Raw genomic sequence first — 20,841 nt, 5'->3', positions numbered from 1 at the left:
CCTCCATTTTCACAGCAACACCCACATAAAGACACCCAACCGGTGAAAACTGGTAGAAAGGCAGGCTGGAAAATAAACATGTGAAATGTGTAGGACAAAATAAGCAGATCAGCTCATTTATTTAGGATGCTGCAACGTAGTAGATTCTCAGTGTCTCAGGGATCTATTATGTAAGAAGTAGATCTAAATTTGGCCGAGCACAGTGGCTCACACCTATAATCCCAGCGCTTTGGGAGACCAAGGTATGCAGATCATTTGAGGTCAGGAGTTTGAGACCAGCCTGGCCAACATGGGCAAAACCCCATTTCTACTAAAAATACAAAAATTACCCGGGTGTGGTGGCTAATGCCTGTGATCCCAGCTACTCGGGAGGCTGAGGCAGGAGAATCACTTGAAGCCGGGAGGTGGAAGTTGCAGTGAGCCAAGATGGTGCCACTGTACTTCAGTGGGTGACAAAGAAAGACTCTGTATCAAAAAAAAAAAAGAAAGAAAGAAAGAAAGAGTAAATTTTCTATCTGTACTGGGACTGTCTTCAACTTTAACCCTCACAGATCTTCCATTTTGTGAAAATTATTAGGATTATTTGTATCACAGACCTCCTTAGAAATTTTAACTCATAATCATTTGTCAGGGTGATTGGCTAATTCATTGTCTCTTCCCACAGTTATATTCCTCAGAAGATATTGATATATTGAAAAACTATATCAATATGATGTGTTTTATTCATGAACTTGGCTCAGTTCTTGAAGTGGCACCCTCATTATCTCTGATTAATATGACACTCTTCTCCTTCTCCCTGCAGCCATCTCAGGGTTATGAGATGGTTTTTCTTCTAGTTCTGTGGCTCTTATCCTTCCTGTCCTTCATTTGGACTGTGGTCCTAAACCTGTTAGGATGGGCAACCAACATACAGATTATAGTGTAGGAGGGACCTTGCCCAAATAGTCATGATTTTTAACATTAAATGTCTTGATCTTGTTATTTGGCCAGATTTTACAGAATTTGAAGAAACATTTCAGAAAAGACTTTATATTAACATTTTCCATTTTAGAAAAATAGAAATAATCTTCATGTTATTATGATACGTTAAAGTGTTAGAATCAAGTAGATTGACTTGAAAGTTAGAATGCATCTGATTTCCAAACAGGCCAGTTTGCTCTGCTTTCTTTTATAATAGGTTGACTTCAGACCCTTGGCCCAGCTGATATGCAGCCGGAACACACCAGTGTGGTTTATTTTGATTGATCAGCAGGTGTCGTGCTCGTTGTTGAATGTGTTTAGTATCACCCTTAGTCCCTGGAGAATCAGGAGAGGAAACAGCAGAGATGAGTGCAGATATATTACTGACACTCTTAAAAATGACTCTTCAAGTGTAAATTCTCTTTGCAGTGAGTCAGAAAGAAGCATCTTCTTAATATAGAATAGGTTAGCACTGCTAAAAAAAAAAAAAAAAAAAAAGATGAGCTTTATTGAAAATCTAAACTTATAGGTATGTTACTACCACAAAGCTTTAACAAAAATCAACTGTACAGGGCATTAATTTATTGTAATTTATTATAGTGTTTTCTTGAACTTCAACAATCAGAGATATTTTTGCTACAAATTCTATGCAGGTTATGTTCCTTGCTGACACAATATCCAGTGACAATGGTACAAATGAATTTGAAAGACAGTGATTTACTTTATAGAAGTTTATGTTACCTGTTCATTAAAAAATAGTATTATTGAATAAATTGAAGAAACTTGCAACAAATACTTTTGTCTGAAACTAGGGGATGGAGGGTGAAATTAGTTGCAGCAGCCCTGCAGACTAAGAATGTTTTTAAATAAGCTCTTGAGAATACACAGATAAGACCTAACAGCAAGGTGTGTCTTAAAATTTATTTTAGTCAATGTTTTGATTTTTGCTTTGATGTAAGGGAAAAAGATTTTTACCTATCCTATTAATATATAAGGTTGTCTTGTTTATCTTTCTTGATATTATCTTCTAAACTTTGATGGACTTGAAAATGTCCTGATAAACCTAGTTATACCTAAAATTACTTGAAAATATTAAAAGAAATTTTCTTTTCACATAAAGCTTTACAGAAATCTTTTCTGAAAAATAGTTCAAAGCCGTATGCCCTTGAAGTAAGACTGGAAGCTATTTCAGTGCAGTTCATTAAGTCCTCTAGCAGTTCTGTAAAGAAAAACGCATCAATTCTCTCCAAGAATATCAATAGTTATCTGATCTAGACTTTGCTTGTGCTGGAATAAGCAAGAAACTGTTTACATATCTTTTCTTACAAATAAGTGGGGCAACCAATTCCACATTCCTTTTCTAAATTTCTCTGACTTGAAATTATCATTTGGAGATAAGCCAAGTACAGATAGAAAACCAGGACTAAATTTCCCTGTGATGAACAAATTAGTTTAGTTTAGAGCTATTTCTCACATAGCAGTCTTCTGTCACTAGACATTTGACCTAACTTATTCCTTCACAGTCACACACACATGTTCATATGGCAGATACTGGACTCCATTTACCTTAATCAATAAGGTATGTTTTTAAGGAGTCAAGCTGTTGTCTGTGATCCCTGTCAATTGTCTAAATCCTTAATTGTGAGCCATTTTATTCTATGTAATGAGTCTATTTTTCTAGGCTGGAGGACTGGAAATTGGACTGAATAGTATATTGGTGTCTTATTTCTGAAGCCAATGACTGAGGAGGCAATATAGCACTAACGATTACTCTAAAATTATTAAGGTGCAATCAACCAAAAGATCTTTTGCTATCATGTATCTTTGAGGTTGGCCATTTAGTTTGCAACGGTGGACCTGTTTGCCGAACCTACATTTATAAGCCCATCTCTTATTCTGGTAGTTGGCTAAATTTGGCTTAGAAAATAATGTCATCATTCTCAATGGAAAAATGTTCAGGCTAGTTGATCAGGTACTAATACTTTAGTCTGCAGAATGACCACAGCATCTGACAATTCACCAGCTCAATCTACTTACATATACAGTATTTCTCAGTGTTCATGGGGGATTGGTTCGAGGACCCTCGGTGAATACCAAAATCCGCAGGTGCCCAAATCCTTGTATAAAATGGCACAGTATTGGCATATAATGTCCTTCAATATATTTTAAATCATCTGTAGATTACTTATACCTAATGCAATGTAAATGCTATGTAACGAGTTGTTATACTATATTGTTTAGGGAATAATAATAAGAAAAAAAATGTCTGTACATATTTAGGACAGATACAACCATTCATTTTTTCCCCAAATATTTTTGATTTGCAGTTGGCTAAATCTATGGATAATGAACCTATGAATGGGGAGGGCTATCTGTACCTCTCTCCATCTCGAGATGGAGTCTTGCTCTGTCGCCCAGACTGGAGTGCAGTGGCGTGATCTTGGCTCACTGCAACCTCTGCCTCCCGGGTTCAAGCAATTCTCCTGCCTCAGCAACCCGAATAGCTGGGATTACAGGCATGCACCACCACGACTGGCTAATTTTTGTATTTTTGGTAGAGATAGGGTTTCACCACGTTGGCCAGGCTGGCCTTGATCTCCTGACCTCATGATCTGCCCGCCTCAGCAACCCGAATAGCTGGGATTACAGGCTTGCACCACCACGTCCGGCTAATTTTTGTGTTTTTGGTAGAGACAGGGTTTCACCATGTTGGCCAGGCTGGTCTCAAACTCCTAACCTCATGATCTGCCTGCCTCGGCCTCCCAAAGTGCTGGGATTACAGGCCTGAGCCACCGCGCCCAGCCGGCTATCTGTATTTTTAAATGTTAAATAGGTGGGAAACTGATAAGTTATTGTCAAAGATACCCAGTCAGGTGTTGTTGATAGTATTGGTGAATAAGCCTCAAATTCTATGCAATTCCCTTCCTGAGGATGGACTTAGAAACTCTACAGAGGAAGACAAAAGGTCCTTTCTACAAGAGAGGATAGTGACCATATTTTCAGAACTATGGATCAAAACATTTATTTAACTTGCTAAATATTTATTATTCATTTTACCCTGAATCTGCCAGTGTAATGGAATATTTAAAGTAGTAGCTGCTCCAGAAATTCCAGGCCATAGCACTGCCATCCAGATGGTCACATTAGATTTTACTGATAAAGTTATTTTTGCCCTGCAATTCTTCTCGTACAACTCTATTTTTAAGCCTGGAGCCTCTAACATTAGGCATGACTTTGGACTTTTGTTACATGTAAACAACTTTTGTTACATGTAAACAAGCAAATATATTTACTGGGAACACTAATTTATAGTTGTTTTTAGCCATAACTACTTTAGCAGAAATTAATTTATCAGAAAGACTGGCCAACAAATCATTGATTTGCTAGCTTGGGGGCTGCAAAATGGCACTAAGCACTGTAGAAAAACATCAAAAGAGAGAAAGATGGGCTCTGAAATAAAGTTCTAAGAAAGATTAATTTTACCCATGATTTGTACTACAAGGAAAGAACTTTACCCTCAATTAATATGAAGGATACTCAAGAAGACAATCTTACCTTCATGATAAAATAGACAAGTCATAACATTATTTGCCCAGACAGAATTTTAGGAGCCATAGAGAATGTTTGACCTTATAAAAAGCTTCATTATTTCCAATTAAGTAGGAGAAGCTGAGGTTACATTATTTCTTCACAAAGTCTGCAAAAAAGCATCTTTTGATTCTTCCTTACTAAGGTGTCATGACAAAGCAACTATTATTTCGAATGTTATTGACTTATGTATAGACATTATTGCTATAGTGTAAACGTACTTCTGGAAACTCATCACTGGAATAAATTTCATAAAAATATTCACTCCTAGAATTCTAGTATAAATTCATTTCTGATCCATGTGTACAGGGTAATTTTAAAGTCAGAGTAATGAAGTGATATTTGCTGCTAAAAAAGCAAAAAGATATTCACCATTCAGTCTACTTCTTAGACTTTTCTTAATCAGTGTTGGATTTGAGGTATACTCTCAGCATCTGGGGGTGCTAGATAGTACATCACGACAAAGAAATAGGACCTTAGTAGGTAAGAAACCTTTACTTTTCTGCCCTTATATTTATTTGTCCTTGGGACCCCGTGGTTTGGAGAAGACCTAACTGTTGCCTGCATCACCTAGTTCAGTTGTGCCTTGAATCATTCCTTGGGCTGATTTTGGTAATTGTGTTACCTAAAACTGGACTCAGAAAGACTATGGCTACAATGGGAGAATGTTTGTTTACTTTAACTCTCTTTCATGTTTTCCATGCTGTGCATATTTACAGCACAAAGGTCTTGTAATCTTAACAAGTTATATGTAAAAACGTATTCCAAAGAGTAAGAAAAAATAGAATTTGCAAAACTCTTCCCATTAAAGTCAAAATTACTAAACTTTTGATTTTCTTATACAATAGCCTAGACTTGAACACTGTTATATTCAATGAATGTATACTTTTGCTGATAATAGTTCGAAGCTGAAAATGGGGATGCTTATTGTTGGTCTTTAGTCAAGGGTTTAACATCAATGTACATTTTCACCCTTGATAACCATGTCCAATAGTCATCAGTTAAAATGATTCACAAATGTTCATCATAAGTTGTAGGAGAACTTTTTTCCAGCAATATGTGTGTCTTTCCGTATTTATTATTACTCTCTTATATAAGTCCATATACTCTTTACAAAACAAGAGATTTGTCCCTATAATGTTAGCTTACCTACAATCAAAACACAAGAAAAAACACATTGATATTTCCCAAAAGAATGTGAAATGTTGATCAATTTACAGATAGGGATAACACAGAAGATTAGCAGTTCGATACTAGTTTAGTGAATAATATAAGTAGCCAAATGCTTAAGAAAAAAAAAATTGAAGTCCACAATACTGTAATCAGAAATCTTGCCTGGAATATTTGTAGGTGTGGATTATGTGTCTGACTCGTACATGAGTCATTTAAATGTTCTCCATCTATGATCACCACAACAGAAATAACTCGGATATTGCCATATTATAAGGAGCTTTTATGAAAAACATATTTGTTCAAACTAGATGTCTCAAATGATGGATCCATAACAAAGAAAGAGTTATACACCTGAAATCCAGAAGGAACACAGAGAACATCTCAACTGAACAAGTAGGCATGCAATATGTTCTCATACTAATTATTTAATAGTCAGAAATAGTTGTGATGGAGAGTGTGAAGCACTCAGATGGTGATATAAATAATTTGTATAAATTTAATAGAATATCTCCCAAACTTTTTCAAACAGTGAACTAAAAAAAAAAAAAAAAAAATTAACATGGAGATGAAGAAGAGGAAGAGAAGAGGCAGAAGAAGAGACAGTCACTTTCCCTAAATTTGGTCAATCATTTGACACGTTTTTCAAGTCAATTTCTTGACAATATTTTACATGTTATTGGAATCTACACAAATACTCATTACTAGACAATTATTCTGTAATTTTTCTAGAACATCAAGATACATTTGTTATGCTTTGGTAAGTAGATCTTGAGGATAAAAGTGTCATCAATTTTGTGACAGCAAAGCTAGAACAAAGCTACTAATTAAAATGAAGAGAATGGGAGTTAATTTGAACTTAAATTAACATTAGCTGGGCATCAATTATTAGAGCATGATATTCATGAGCCAGAATCGCTTGATTCAATCACTTTCTGTTGAGTTCCCAATCTCTACTACTAGAACGTATTTATAATTGAGATATGACTTGTCATTTTTCACAGGGTGGGTTGGGAGAGAACATAAGTGAAGAGAATTTTACACGAAAGAAAAATTACTTAGTGATTGCCCCCACAGAAGCTACAGGCATATTTATTATGTCCTTCCAATTTAACAACAATGATTTTAATGATAAATACATATATATACACACATATATATAATTAGATATATAACCTTAAATTTTCCCTAAGTCCTTCCAGAACTTAAATGTACTTATTAGCTAAAGCAGAGTAGTGCTTGCAGAAAATAAAGAAAATAATTATTCCTCTCTTATGGTTACTCCACCTCCTTCTTTCCAGGACCTCCTTGACAGATGGCATTTGGTCTCATAGATTTTGGAGATCACCCATGTGCCTGTATTTCCCAGTCATTATCATCAGCCTGACCTCTCCTGAGAGGTCTAGATTTCAAGAGTCATTTTCTTGAGCATATGCAATTGAATAACCACAGTTACCTCAAATGCAGTACTTCTTCCTCCCTTAACCTGCCTTTCCTTTTCTATGCCTGATTTCAATTTTGGGGACCGCTATTTATCCATCTATTGCCTTAGTAGAACCAGAAATTTAGACTTCATAATAATTTCTCCTTTCCCCCCATGTCTGGTTAATGCCCACTCCTGCTAATTATTTCTTTAATATTAATATAATTTATCTTCTCCAACTTTACAATTTCAGACCTTTGGTATTTCCCACTCCTCACTGATCTCTCTACAGTTTTAACCTCCTTAAATTTATCTTCCTCTTTATTACCATAATACTGAGTTCAAACCACTAACTGAAAACTTATCAAGTTACATTAAAATTATCTGTTCATGTAACTCTCTATTTTACTTGATTCTAAGTTCTTTAAGAGCAGGAACTATGTCTTAATGACCATTACAACTAAAGTACCTAATATGACCTGCAAGATAGTAGGCACTTAATGAATGTTTTAAGCAAAAAAATTCAGATAGACGAAAATTATACCAGAGATTAAATTGGTATTGTCAGGTTTAACACGGTGACAGGTCTTTTGTTGTAATAACATTGTCAGCTTTAACCAACTTAACATTTTTCTTAATGTTTATAATGTCCTACAACAGGTAGAAATTTTGCTCTTCAAAGAACGTCATTCATTCTTGGATTTCTTATTTTCGTCTTTCAGATCAAGTGACTATGCACAATGCATAAACTGAACTTTCCACAGTTCAGTTTACTGTGGAAAACACCAATTAGAAAGCAGTTCTGAGCTATCTTTAAATCCTCCGATTCTAATTTCTACGTACTTTTAGAAAACATGATTCCTGAAAAATAAGACAAAAATATTTCTACTGGTTATAAAATATTGCAATGCAAACAGAACATATTTCTTTAAACATATAGTTAATATTTATGAATTTTAATTGTTCCTTTTCTATTTTGAGTTAGTTCTCTGTTCTCAAGTTGCCAAGCTTATACCCTCATGTGTCTCAATATTTACAATATTGATTTTAAGAATCAACCTCACTGCTCTAGACTGCTTAGACCTTCACGGCTTTGTTTTACTAAAATCACTAGAATCTAACACCTTCTAGAACTGAAGAATGGGAAACTGGTTTCCGGGTCCCTGGCCTCATGCATAAGTCTACTTTAAAAGTCAAAGTGAACTTTGAAAGGGTGAAAACTGTAAGGAATCAGAACCATGGAAAATACACTTGATAAGAAGATCTGCTGGGAAGCAGAATAACAATATAATTAGAGGCAAATTCATCTTCAAAGCAACTCAGTTATTATCATTTAATCATTTCCAAAGAAAACCTCAATGTAGAATTTTATGACTTCCTCAGAGCTTGCACAGGAAACAGATGCCCAGCAAGGTTTCTCCATGTTTGCAGAGGACACAAAGCCTGCAGGTTGGTGTACCTGTACTTAGTGATCAGTATGTTTTGTCTTTATCCATTTTTCATCTCTCCTCACCTTTATCTAAATATAAGCTGCTCCATAATCACAGATGAATAAATTCTCATCAAGTACGTACATTCCTGAGGGCACCCAAATTCAAGGTGTTCAGAAACAATACTAATGAATACTTGTTGGGTATATCTTACTTTTGTCTTCTTGGTTTTCCTAATAGGTAAGTGAAAAAATAAAATATAGCAAAGGAGATCTGGGGAGACTGTATGGGACAATTTCAAAATAAGTAGCACCTGATGATGGCCCAGTGAAGTTACAAGAAAAAAGCAAACCCAAAATTGCTCATTTCATCTTATTACTATTACTGCTATGCAGGCTTCATCAACTAGCATCTCGTTTCCAACTGAAGATTAAAGAATAGACCTTTCAAACTTGATGGCCTATTTATTTAAGCCTATTTTGTTATGTTTTAACCCTCTGTTATAAATATGAGAATATTTTCATCACAGCATTTCTTTTCCTGTAAGATATGTTTTGCAGTGTTGTTTCCTAGGTTCTTCCTAATAGAAGTTTTACTTCCAAACCTTGAGAGGCAGTATTTGAGAATAGGTATTACAAACCTTAGAAAGATTAAGATCAAAGATTGAGTGGGAGAGGGACAGATATAGGGACTGGGAATGACAGTTTCCATACAGTTAGTTGTGATATCTATCTTTAGTTCGCTTAAAGAATTAATAAATTAGCAAGCAGGTTGCATTGCTCCTACATTTTACAGCATTTGGGACAAAGTCCCAGAAAATCAGAGGCTTAAGTTACTCCAAGGAGGCACCTAAGTCAGTATGTGGCACCTCTTGATATTAGAAAAAGTGTGTAATTCTTTTCAAAGTCACTAAGACATGACTAGTTTCTCTTTCCCTCTAAAAAATCTAATTTCATTTTGTATTTTTAATATTTAGATATGTACAGGAACACTTATCAACAGTCCATTTTGTTTATGAAAATAATGTATTTTGAATAATAGATCATAAAAACTGAATAATTCATTTAATGAACTTCTCAGGCTTTGATTACCTTGCCTAAGTTAGATTGGGCAAATATAATACAAGCTGATTTTGCTTTTTCTAATTATTATTGTTCTGGTATATCCTTCAGGTCAGATTTAATACATAATCTCATTTTTTTCTGAGCAAGTTAAGGAGAGAAACAAGAAGAAAACAGATTAATTTGACTCCAAGTTCAATATGATTGAAAATAAATTTATGTGCTAGAACGAAGCCAGAAAGAGGACTAAAATGAAGTCTTGTACTTTTTCCCTAAACTTATTAAAAAGAAATTTTCTGTCTATTATAGAGTTCATATGTTTCTATCTCTTCTTCCATGTTTACATATATGCACACACACACATACTTATGCACACAGATTTATGTATAACATAAAGATAACCTTAGGTAGATCTAAGGTTATCTATCTATCTATCTATCTATCTATCTATCTATCTATCTATCTACCTCTACCTATCATCTATCTAGAGGGATAGACACATAAATGGAAGGAAGAAAAGGAAAAAGAAGGAAAGAAGGAAGGAAGTAAACATAAAACAAGAATTATGTGTTGCCCAAGTCTAGAGTTGAACAGTAGGGATGTTAAAATAACCCTTACCTTTTATTTTACACAGAAGAAAATCAAGATCCTTAAGGAGACTGAATGCCCTGTCTATAGTTATACCCTACTCAACACTAGGAATATTTGACTAATAATAGACTTCCTACTGGTTTTATTTAAATCCCACCAATATATGAAGTCTACATCTCCTCTCTATGAAGTCGTTTCCAAAATTATGTGAGTGGGTCTTGGTGTCCTTGAATGTAGCTGTAGCTACCTAGAAACATTTTTCCTGCTTTTCTGGATATTAAACATTTGCTTTATAAGGCAGTCACTACTTAATTTACTTTGATCTGTTTTATATTTTATAACTAAACTTTCATTATCAATTCTTAATTTAAAATATCTATAACATGTTATCAAATATTAAACAAATTGTGTTCTTGTATTTGTAGGATTACAGCTTTGGATGAGAGCTTGAGGGTTGTTTAGTTCAACCTCCCAGTAGAAGCCATCTCTATAACACCTCTGACAAGTTAAGTTTTAGGTTGCTGCACTTCCTGATCTTCATTGGTCTTGTCTAGTTTCTGCAATGACTCTTCCCCGTTGGTGCCTCCAGACTCACCTTGTGCCTCTCTCTGCCACCTGCTTTCCATTCTCCAAACTCCTTTCCTCAGTTTCTTGAATACTCCAAGCTCTTTCCCAGGTTAAGAATTCAGCAAATGCTTTTGTACCATCTGGTTTGTTCTTTTTCAACCCCTTCACCTGACTAGCAACCAGGCAACCTTTAGGTCTCAACTGAAATGCCCTTTCCTCACAGTAGTCCTCTTGACCACTTCTGCCATTAGTCTTTCTCATTTAAAGAAGTGATTTGCAGTCGCAATAACTTCTCAGCTTTCTTTGATTTTAATTTTCTTTTGGTGTTGTGTAGACCTTCCATTTTGAACACTATTTTCTTTCACATAGAAAGAAGAGGGATTCATGGCTGGGTGCAGTGGTACACACCTGTAATCCCAGCACTTTGGGAGGCCAAGGCAGGCAGATCACCTGAGGTCAGGAGTTCAAAGCAACCTGGCCAACATGGTGAAAACCCATCTCTACTAAAAATACAAAAATTACCCTAGTGTGGTGGCACATGCCTGTATTCCCAGCTACTTGGGAGGCTGACGTGGGAGAATCACTTGAACCCCGGGGCAGAGGTTGCAATGAGCGGAGATCATGCCACTGCACTCCAGCCTGGGCAATAGAAACTCCATCTAAAAAAAAAAAAAAAGAAAAGAAAAGAAAGAAAAGGGACTCAAAGTAGAAACTGAGTAATTCTACTTTCTCTCACGTTCACCAGCACCAGCATGAAGGGAGATGACCCTTCTTTATTCACTGCTTTGTTTCAAACAATGTGAAAATAATCTATCACTCTCCTGAGAATTTTTTCCCAAGCTTCCACTCACTGTGCGTTACTCTTCTTCAAATTATGCTTACAGCTCTGACAACACCTTCCTTAAGTATTTCTAATTATATGTTTCCTTTATTCCTCTGTTCTAGAAGTCATTTTAAAATATTGAATTTATTAGAGCTTCTATGTATGTGGCCTCATGAGTTTTTCTGGGGGCATCCTTCTTTTCAATTATCTTTAGAATTAGGTGAAATGCTATTTTCAGAATTTTTTAAAGTTAGTTTTTCTGAATATCTTATTTTGAGAACTCCATCTCTTTCCCAAACTGCCAATGATTCCACACTGCTACATGCAATCATCACTTCCCTGTCCTCATCTCACTGTTTATCTTGGCCCTGTCTGACACCATTGACTACACCCTTCATCCTAAAAAAACATCCTGGCTTAGGTTCATGATGACATGCTCATCCAGTTTACCTTTCACTTGAATGGCTTTTTACTGACTCCTCCCATTCAAGGTCCCAAATGTCTGCATAAGCCAGAGCTGCATCCTCAAGCCCTGATATTTTTCTCTGTAATCTCTCTCTGAGTGATGTCCTCAAGGCTATCACTCTAAATAGCATCCATAGGCACTTGCCTCTCAAATTTCTATATCCAGCTATGATGTCCTCTAGGTGTTCCAGATTCATACATGCAAAAGCCCAAGTTGATAATTCCACTTGGATGTTGAAAAACACTTCAAAAGGCTGCAAAGAAATTCCTCATTTCCCATTAAAACCGTTTCTTCCCTAGCTTTATCCATCTTAGGAAATGGCCTTCTGTCTACCCAGTATCTTTCAGTAGAAATCCTGTTGATCATTTGGTTCTTTTGTTTCTTCACCTCCACCTTTATCCAATTTATTAGTAAGTTCTGTCAGCTCTGCCTTCAAGTATCTTCAAAATAGAATCTCTCTACTTCTCTAGGTGGCCACTGTTCTGACCCTAATCTATGCCACTGTCATAACTGGTCTATTGGAATAGCCTCCTAACTGGATTCTCTTCTACTCTGGTCACCCTATGACTTAGTCTCTTCAAGGAAGCCAGAGTGATCTTTTAAAAAGATCACCTGGCCGGGCGCGGTGGCTTACACCTGTAATCCCAGCACTTTAGGAGGCCGAGGTGGGCAGATCACAAGGTCAGGAGATCGAGATCATCCTGACCAATGTGATGAAACCCCATCTCTACTAAAAATACAAAAATTAGCTGGGCATGGTGGCACATGCCTGTAGTCCTAGCTACTCAGGAGGCTGAGGCAGGAGAATCACTTGAACCCAGGAGGTGGAGGTTGCAGTGAGCCAAGATCATGCCACTGCACTCCAGCCTGGCAACAGAGCAAGACTCTGTCTTGGTTAAAAATAAATAAATAAATAAATAAATATATAAATAAATAAATAAATAAATAAATAAATAAATAAATAAATCACCTCCCCTGAGGCTTTTCTTGACCACTGAATCACACAGTCCCCTTCAGGTCACTCTCACTATATTATCCTTTAACATTTTTTTTTCTTAGTATCACTAAAAGTTCCAGAATTACTAATTTATTTACTTATCTGTCTCTCTCCAAACCCCAGATATAATTTCCATGACAGCAGAGGCCTTGTATATCTCACTAACCTCTGTTATCCACAATGCTTAGAAGAATATTAAAGTTCATAGTATGCTCAGTAAATATTTATTGAAAAACATTCAACGGGCTATGTCTAAATCATAGTGTTTTGTCATTTTACTTGGAATAAAAAACAAAGGCCAACAAGTTTATTAGGACCATCAAAGTCCTCCAAGACCTGTCCCCATTATCTCCTCTCTTTCATTTCTTGCCACCCCCACCTCACTTCCTCTATGCCAGGTGCGTGGGCTTCTTTGCTGTTCCTGAAAGATGCCAGAATGCTTCAATCTAGAATGATCTTCCTCCACATGTCCACGTGGATCATTCCCTTACTTGCCTCAGATCGATATTAAAATATCATCTCAGTGAGGCTTTTCCTGGGCATCTGATATAGAATTTCAGTTCTCCCTGACCCCAGCCACTGACACTTTCTGCATGCCTCCTGGGCTTCATGCTGTCTGCTGAGCACTTCTCGCTAATGTGCCATAGACTCACCCTGCTTATCTAGTTTGGTCTTTGTCTCCCTGGTAAAAGACAAGCCCTATAAGGTCAGGAATTTTGGTCCACTTCTGTCCACACAGAGTTCAGTGCATAACACTTTTAACAAATATTTGTTGAATAAATGAACGAGCAACTTAATTAATTATTTATCTCAGTATATTGAGCAGTGGTTTAGTTAAAAAGACTAAATTTATTGAAGATTTTTTTGGCCATTTGATAAACAGAGTGTTACTCTCCTTATTGGCAATCTAGACAAGTTTGTCTTATTTAAGGAGTGCCAATGGGAGGTTAATATTTGGAGAACATGAATAATGATTGCAAAGGGTGTGAAACAAATTGAGTAATACTATCAACTCCATATTTGGGGTTTACAATAGGTTTGTTATTATGCGTAGTGATGTTGCTGCTTCCTACTTCTATAGGATATACTTAAGCCCCATATATACCTAATAATGAATTTTTAAAAAAATCATTCCCCTTTGGCAGCCATCTTTAGAAAGGAACATATTCTTCATGGGAAACACTTGGTATGTCCTGTCTGTTTTTATTGAAATCATTTTCCTGCATCTCAACGTTACAATTACTTGCTTAACAGCTGAACTATTGGTCAACCTGCCGTGATGAATCAACTCAAGAAACTGGATTGATTGTGAGATGAGCTTTATATGAGTAATTGTTCTATATTTCATGCCCTACTGATCTGAGAGCCCAAAAACCTAACCAAAAATTTGCAGGAGTGAGGGTGGGAAAAGAGCAGGTTTCTATTCTGAACCACCTGGACATTTGGATAACTTCTATTTTTCCAGAAAACCAGTGAGATAAATGAACAGCAATTCTGAAACCAACATATAGTTGTAGTGTAAACTGGCATACCAACTGATCTTCTCCTACCAAGAAGATCAATTATATTAGAGTTACATTCCCTATTGGGTCAAACATGCCTGTTCCAGAAATGACCTATGAGAAAGAGGAACTGTGGTTTGCTTACATTCAACAGATTCCCTTTATTCCTTCTTGGCAACTATGAGAACAGGCTCATCCAGTTTCATCTGCTGTTTTGTTTTCCTTTCGAAGGCAATGTCAGTAACACTGTATGAGAGGCCATAGTCATTTCTGAAACAGGAAAGCCCCATTAATTTTAAACTATCTGTCAAGATTACCCTTTTTTGGTTATCGGTAGGAGTCACCTCCTGCCTTCAAGGATGGCTGACCCGGTCTGGGTAGAGGATTATACTAGGAAACTGTGAAAAATAACTGAGGGGCAATGGCACATGACAGGTATGTTTTTCTCTTCATCACTGCAATATGGACTTTACAGCAGCTTGAAAATTCATTAAACTCAAATATCTGAGTTTATAATAATGCTTAAGTCCCTCTTTTCCATCAACTTTTCAAAATTTATAACCATAAAACCCTGCATATTTTATATAGATATTACTGAATACGTGTGATTGTAACTAAATATTGAGAACCATAGACATTTTTCTTATAAACAGAACACAATCAAAATTCAGAGCTGTATTATATTAAACAATAATTTTGTTGTTAATAACCTTGAAATTATATGTTATTACTTTGGACTTAATGCTGTGCAGTTTAAAACTGGAATTGCATAACCTAAGCTTTAGATCTTGACATAAAAAACTCATAAAACATGATACAGGTGTGAAGGCTCTAACCAAACACAGCTTTTTCCTAGGAACGCAGTCTGCTTGCAGTTCACCTACTTCAGTAGTTTTCAGAGGCTTAATTAACATTGCATTGGGTGGGAAAGTCTTGAAAGCTAATTTATTGTGACTACTTGAGTGAACACACATGCACACATATACCCTAGTTGGTGCGACACTTAGATCAGAATTCGAAAGTAACAGAGCAAAAAACTGGAAAACAGAAAGTACTCTTAAGGTCTCTGTGGCTATTTCATGTAAGGAAGTGCATATAAATGTCTTATTACTCTCCTGGCTTGCCTCACTAAGTCACTCCTCCTGGAATGAAACTCTAAGCACATCATCATCCATGCTTTTTCTTATTCATTATTTTGATTGTTTTTTTTGAGCTGCAAATGAAAGGAAATTAACATTGCTGTGCCTAGGCTTTTTGGTTTTCTTTTTGCTTTTTTTTGGTGGTAACCAGCTGTTTGATAGGTGTTTACTCAAAGAGAGCCAGGTCGAGTTGACCCATGCCATCCGTGCAGCACACATCACTACTGTCTTCTTTGCAAGGATTTCTGATGGAAACCGCGATCGAAGGTGTACAGGCACTCACACACGCACACACACACAGAGGCCTCACTTCCCACAGTGCAGGCCGGCGCTGCAGCACCCGGGTGGGTGGGAACGCGTTCCAGCAGCAACAGCCCGCCTTCCCAACTCACCAGCCTGCGAAGTTTCCTTGCCGGGAGAGCAGGTGTCAGATTTCAGAGAGGTTTCCTTCCCCTTCTCAAGCCCTGGAACTCCCGGGCTCCACCGCCAGCAAGGAGACAGGATCTGCTCCACAGGGCGACGAGCACAGCACGGGGACAGCTCCTTATCTCCTCCAACCTGTGGCTCCGGATGGGTCCAAGGCCAGGCGGTCCGCAGCCCCTGCCCGTCAGGACTGCGAGTGGCAGGGCTGGTGGCACCACCCTTGGAGTCCGCCGCGGTGGCGGGGCTGGGTAAGGTTTGTGTGAGAAGAAGGCGTGTCTGCCAAGTCCCAACGCGGATGTGCGGAGCTCACCTCAGGCAAGTCTTGCTGGTGACTCAACTGCTGCAGTGAGAAACACACTCCGCTCGGGAATGAAATCTCCACACTGTGGGGCTTCGAGCCCTAGCAGCGAGCTCATTTTTATTCATTTTTTTTTTCCTGTGTTTTCTTTGATGTCTCTCATTCAAAAAGCCCAGGGCGCTGTGAGAAGAACTGGGGCCCTGGCATTGCGTTCTATCCTCCGAGGGGGTGTCTTATTAACTATGGGGAGTGAAGGCGAGGGATTGCGAGTGGGGAGCAGAGGATGGCCTCGGGAAATAAAAGAGGGTGTTGGAAAGAAATTAATATTTCAAAAGTTAGGATGTGTTCATATGAATGCATTAATTGTATGCAACATCCAAATTCACTTCCCAAAGTCCTAATGCACTTCCTAAAGTCACTTCAGAGGTCAATAGGCTACCACTAAATAAGATAATGAGCACACGGAGGCATTGAACAAATATTTATTAAGCACCTACTATGTGCTACGCCCTGTTCTAAACACATTAGATTCGTCCACAAAGCAACGATCCTGGCTGCCCGTCTTGGGATTACATTTTCGGCACATTCAGACATCCCTAATTTACAGACTGGTAGTAAAGGTAAGAATACAAGCTTGGGTACATTATAGTAGCAACCGATTTACTCCTCTGTGAACAGAATTTAAAAGTTCCAAACCTGTGACTTGGATTCACATTAGTAAACAATGAGATGTCAATGACTGCTTGAATTTTAATTGCTTAACTTGGTTCTTATTCAATGCCCTAGAGACAATGTGGGAGGCACTGCTGTTATCAGCTTCCAGAGAATTTCTTGTAGAAAGGAGCAAAGGAATAGCCCAAACCAAAACACAAAACAAACAATAGCAAAGTAGTGGAAAAATTGAGTATTAGAGAAAACATTTTGGTCTCATAGAAATCTGTCTATTCTATTATGAAACTATTAAAGAAGTTCTATTTTATGTCCTTCAATGTTCTTGAAAGTTCAAAAGAAGAGTAATAATACCTTCATAGTGATATTGTGAGGAATTGACTTCATATCAGTAATGTGCGTAGAACGTGCCTGGCACAGTAAGTTCTATGAACCTGTTGGCTATACTTATAATTTTGGTAACACTTAATCTACTCCATTTTTGCCAAGTAAGATCCAGTTCATAAAAATTATTTTGGATCTACTACATAAAAGCATATGAGGCTCAGATTGTAGATTTTTCAAAGTATGTATGCTTGGAATCTATATTTATGATAAATCTACTTTGCATTTAACAGCAATATCTATGTGTATAACAAGTATGTGTCTATGGTCCCAGACAGAAATAAAAGAAAGAACATAAGAAACTTGAATCTTTTCCACTGTTAACAATTGATTTAAAATCACCCTCTGTGCTATACAATGATAACCCATATTCTTTACCTAGTTCATGTATTCACCACTGACATTAATCCTAATAGCTATTATTTCCTGTACGCAATATAGTTTCGTCTCATTTGGCTTTCACAACATTACTGTGAAATAGGCAAGGCATCTATTATATTTATTGTCTCCATTTTCAGAATGAGGTAACTGAGGTTGAGAAAGTCGCAGTAAATCTGTCCAAAGTGATGAAGTTCAAAAGGTGGAAGTCAGGTCTATTGATCCTGAATGCCGAGCTCATAGTGGTCACTGCATTGTGCTACCTACTTGCAACTTCTAGAAAAAGTTTCTGCCATGAGAAAATCTGACACACACATTTATTGATTACTCTCCTTGCCACCTTTCCCTAGATAAGTGTGTCACCTGCTTTATAGGACCAACTCTTGCAGGAATAGCTCTCCTGGAGTGACTTGCCACATAGAGTCCTGTCTCTGAGGTTCCAAGGCTCAGATCCAGTAGTGTTACATAGTGACACTACCAGAGAGTGGCGGAGCATTTCCTTCCCTGGGAAGAGGGGTTCCAAGAAAGAGAAAGAGTAGGAAGACACAGGAGAAATATTGCTTGGCCACTCCACAAAGACCACTTTGACCAGAGGTAGAGCAGAATAAAAAATAATGGAAAACCAGTGAAAACACGAGGACAGCATTATGTGTCATGATAATAGTAATAAGGTCTTCCTTACCTGGAGTTTATGTAGCCCAACTTAACTAGACATAACATCTGTCTAATTCAATCAATATGGCACTGAGGTAAACATTAATGTACATGGGGTGATATGTCGTTATAAATGGCAAAATTATCACATGTATTTCATCTCTCTTCAAACTGCTTTATTACAAGAATAAATGAATTTTTAAAAATGTTACTGAACCACAAAGTCAAATAAGCAGATAAAATAACAGATAAACTTGCAATGAATTTTGGAAGAAGCTAAATCAGATGGAGGCGTGGTGGCTGATTTGGAAGAGCAGAGGATTCTATACATTGCATGCCTGCAGGAGAGATTACGGATAAAAAGCAAGCCAATTCTTCCTGCAAAACCTGGGCAGACTCAGGCCTAGGAGGCAGAAATCTCAGCATAGAAGGAGGCCAGGTGGTGGGGTAAACACAGGGGTTTGGTTGTACGTCTGTTTACTGGAATGCTTGGACCCAAAGTTCCCTTCCCCACTGTCACACAATCAACCAACCATAAGTTCCTCCATCTGCTCAATCCAGCTTCCAGGAGACTGGAGGTTTATTTTCTGGAGAAAGTAAACTAGAGTAATTTGTGGTTCAACAAGATGAACTGAACACATGCCTTTTTACCCTGCTCCTGGAGATAATGAATAAAAAAAGAAATTTATACACAAAACAGGAAAAAAATCTTTTGAAATGGAAAATATACTCAACATTTACAAAAAACTGACAGATGGGTGAGAAGACTAAGTTGAAACATCTTCAGGAAAGTAGAGCAAAAAGCTGTAAAAATTTTTTTTAAATGGAAAAAAATTCTGACTAATGGAAATCTCAGAAAGCTCTAGAAAAGAGTTCTTTCTATGCAGAAAAGGATCAAAACACTAATTTGAAAAAAAAAAAATGCAAAAACAACACCAGAAATGAAGATGATGAACTTTGGGGGTCAAAAGTTTCACTAAACGTCCAGGAGAACAATCCTTTACATTAATCAAATAATTAAACTCATTGAGATATATCATTCTGAGATAAAAGAAATGCAGGAATAAAGAGAAAAACCTAAAACATCTTCCAGAAACATAAAGCCAATCACATACAAAGGAAAAAATAAATGCATCCGATTTCTCAAGAGCAATAATGGATCCAGAAGTTTCTTTGAATGCCTTCACATTTTTAAATGAAATTATTTTGAACTTAGAATTGTATATCAAGACAAACTGTCAGCCAAGCTTGATTTTAAAAAATTTTCAGATATGCATGGACTTAAAAAATACACATCCTGTGTGCCATTTTAAAGTAGCAGTTCCCCAAATAAGCTTGTAAATCAAGAAAGAGGAAGAGATGAAACCCCAAAAATGCAGGCCCAACATAAAAGGCAGTAAAATAAATTCTCCAGAGCAATAAGTGTGAAGCAGGCCTAAAGAGAAGTGAAGAGATGGTCTGCAGCAGGAATGTCTCCGAGAAAAAAAAATGAAAAGAAAATGATAGATTGTTTGATACACATGTACATTTGAAAATACAGTAGATAGTGGGAAGTGCCCACCAGATTCCATGTTCTGCTCTTTTTCCTGAGCACCACACTAGATTTCATTTCTTACGCATGTCACTGAGGTCTGGTTCATGGATTGTGGGCAGAAGTCATGTACGTCACTTTCAGGGTATGCCCTGAGATCCTCTACACTTCCCCTCTTCCCTTATTAGTGTGCAGATGCAAAGAACCAACGAAGAGCTCTAAGGCCCTAGAAGACATGACAGCCCCTAGACGAAAAGTCATGACCCTGAACTAGGGTGTGACATGGCAACCCCAGCTGCCACATGCTGGACTACCACATGAGCTAGAAGTAAACTTGTATTGTATAATGCCAAGAAGATATTTTAGAGTTGTTACCACAGTTAGATCATTCTGTTACAGTTGTTAAGATCATTTGGAGGCAATTGTGAATAATATACAATAGGTACAGAGTGTGCTGAATTAATTTTAAAAGGACATTATTAACTCCATGAGAAACAAAAAGTTGCAAGAGAAAAGAAACATTATGATAGAATACCACTTTGTTCAGATCTGGACATAATAAAAATGTTGGGAACACTGACAAGAGTATTAACCCTAAACTATAATAAAACTACAGGTGGAGGATGGCAGAGGGAAAGACTCTCCATGTATATGTGCTTGTAAGACAACTAAACCCTCAGCTATTATAACAAAAATCAATAAATAATGTGTAAAGTTGCTAAAGAAATAGCAGGATAAGCAAACCAGTTAGAAATATAAAAGTACAGTTAAAAAGCTACTGAAAGAG

The 20,841-nt window shown here is 37.1% G+C and overlaps 1 protein-coding gene across 4 annotated transcripts in view; it reads right to left on the bottom strand.

The window, feature by feature from the left end:
- RAB27B (RAB27B, member RAS oncogene family) overlaps nucleotides 1-20,841 on the bottom strand; it is a 162,614-nt gene that overhangs the window by 45,617 nt on the left and 96,156 nt on the right. Inside the window, exon 1 of one of the 4 annotated variants that reach the window (XM_017951775.3) lies at nucleotides 16,110-19,264. The exons of the other annotated variants lie outside the window; for them this stretch is intronic. The gene's annotated coding sequence lies outside the window, so the exon portion shown is untranslated. Of the gene's footprint in view, nucleotides 1-16,109; nucleotides 19,265-20,841 lie in introns of those variants that run through there. 4 annotated transcript variants of the gene reach the window in all.

Source organism: Papio anubis, chromosome 19 (assembly GCF_008728515.1).
Source record: "Papio anubis isolate 15944 chromosome 19, Panubis1.0, whole genome shotgun sequence".
Classification (NCBI taxonomy): Eukaryota; Metazoa; Chordata; class Mammalia; order Primates; family Cercopithecidae; genus Papio; species Papio anubis.
The sequence above is the reverse complement of the archived record's forward strand: the minus strand, read 5'-3'. Positions and strand labels throughout refer to the sequence as shown.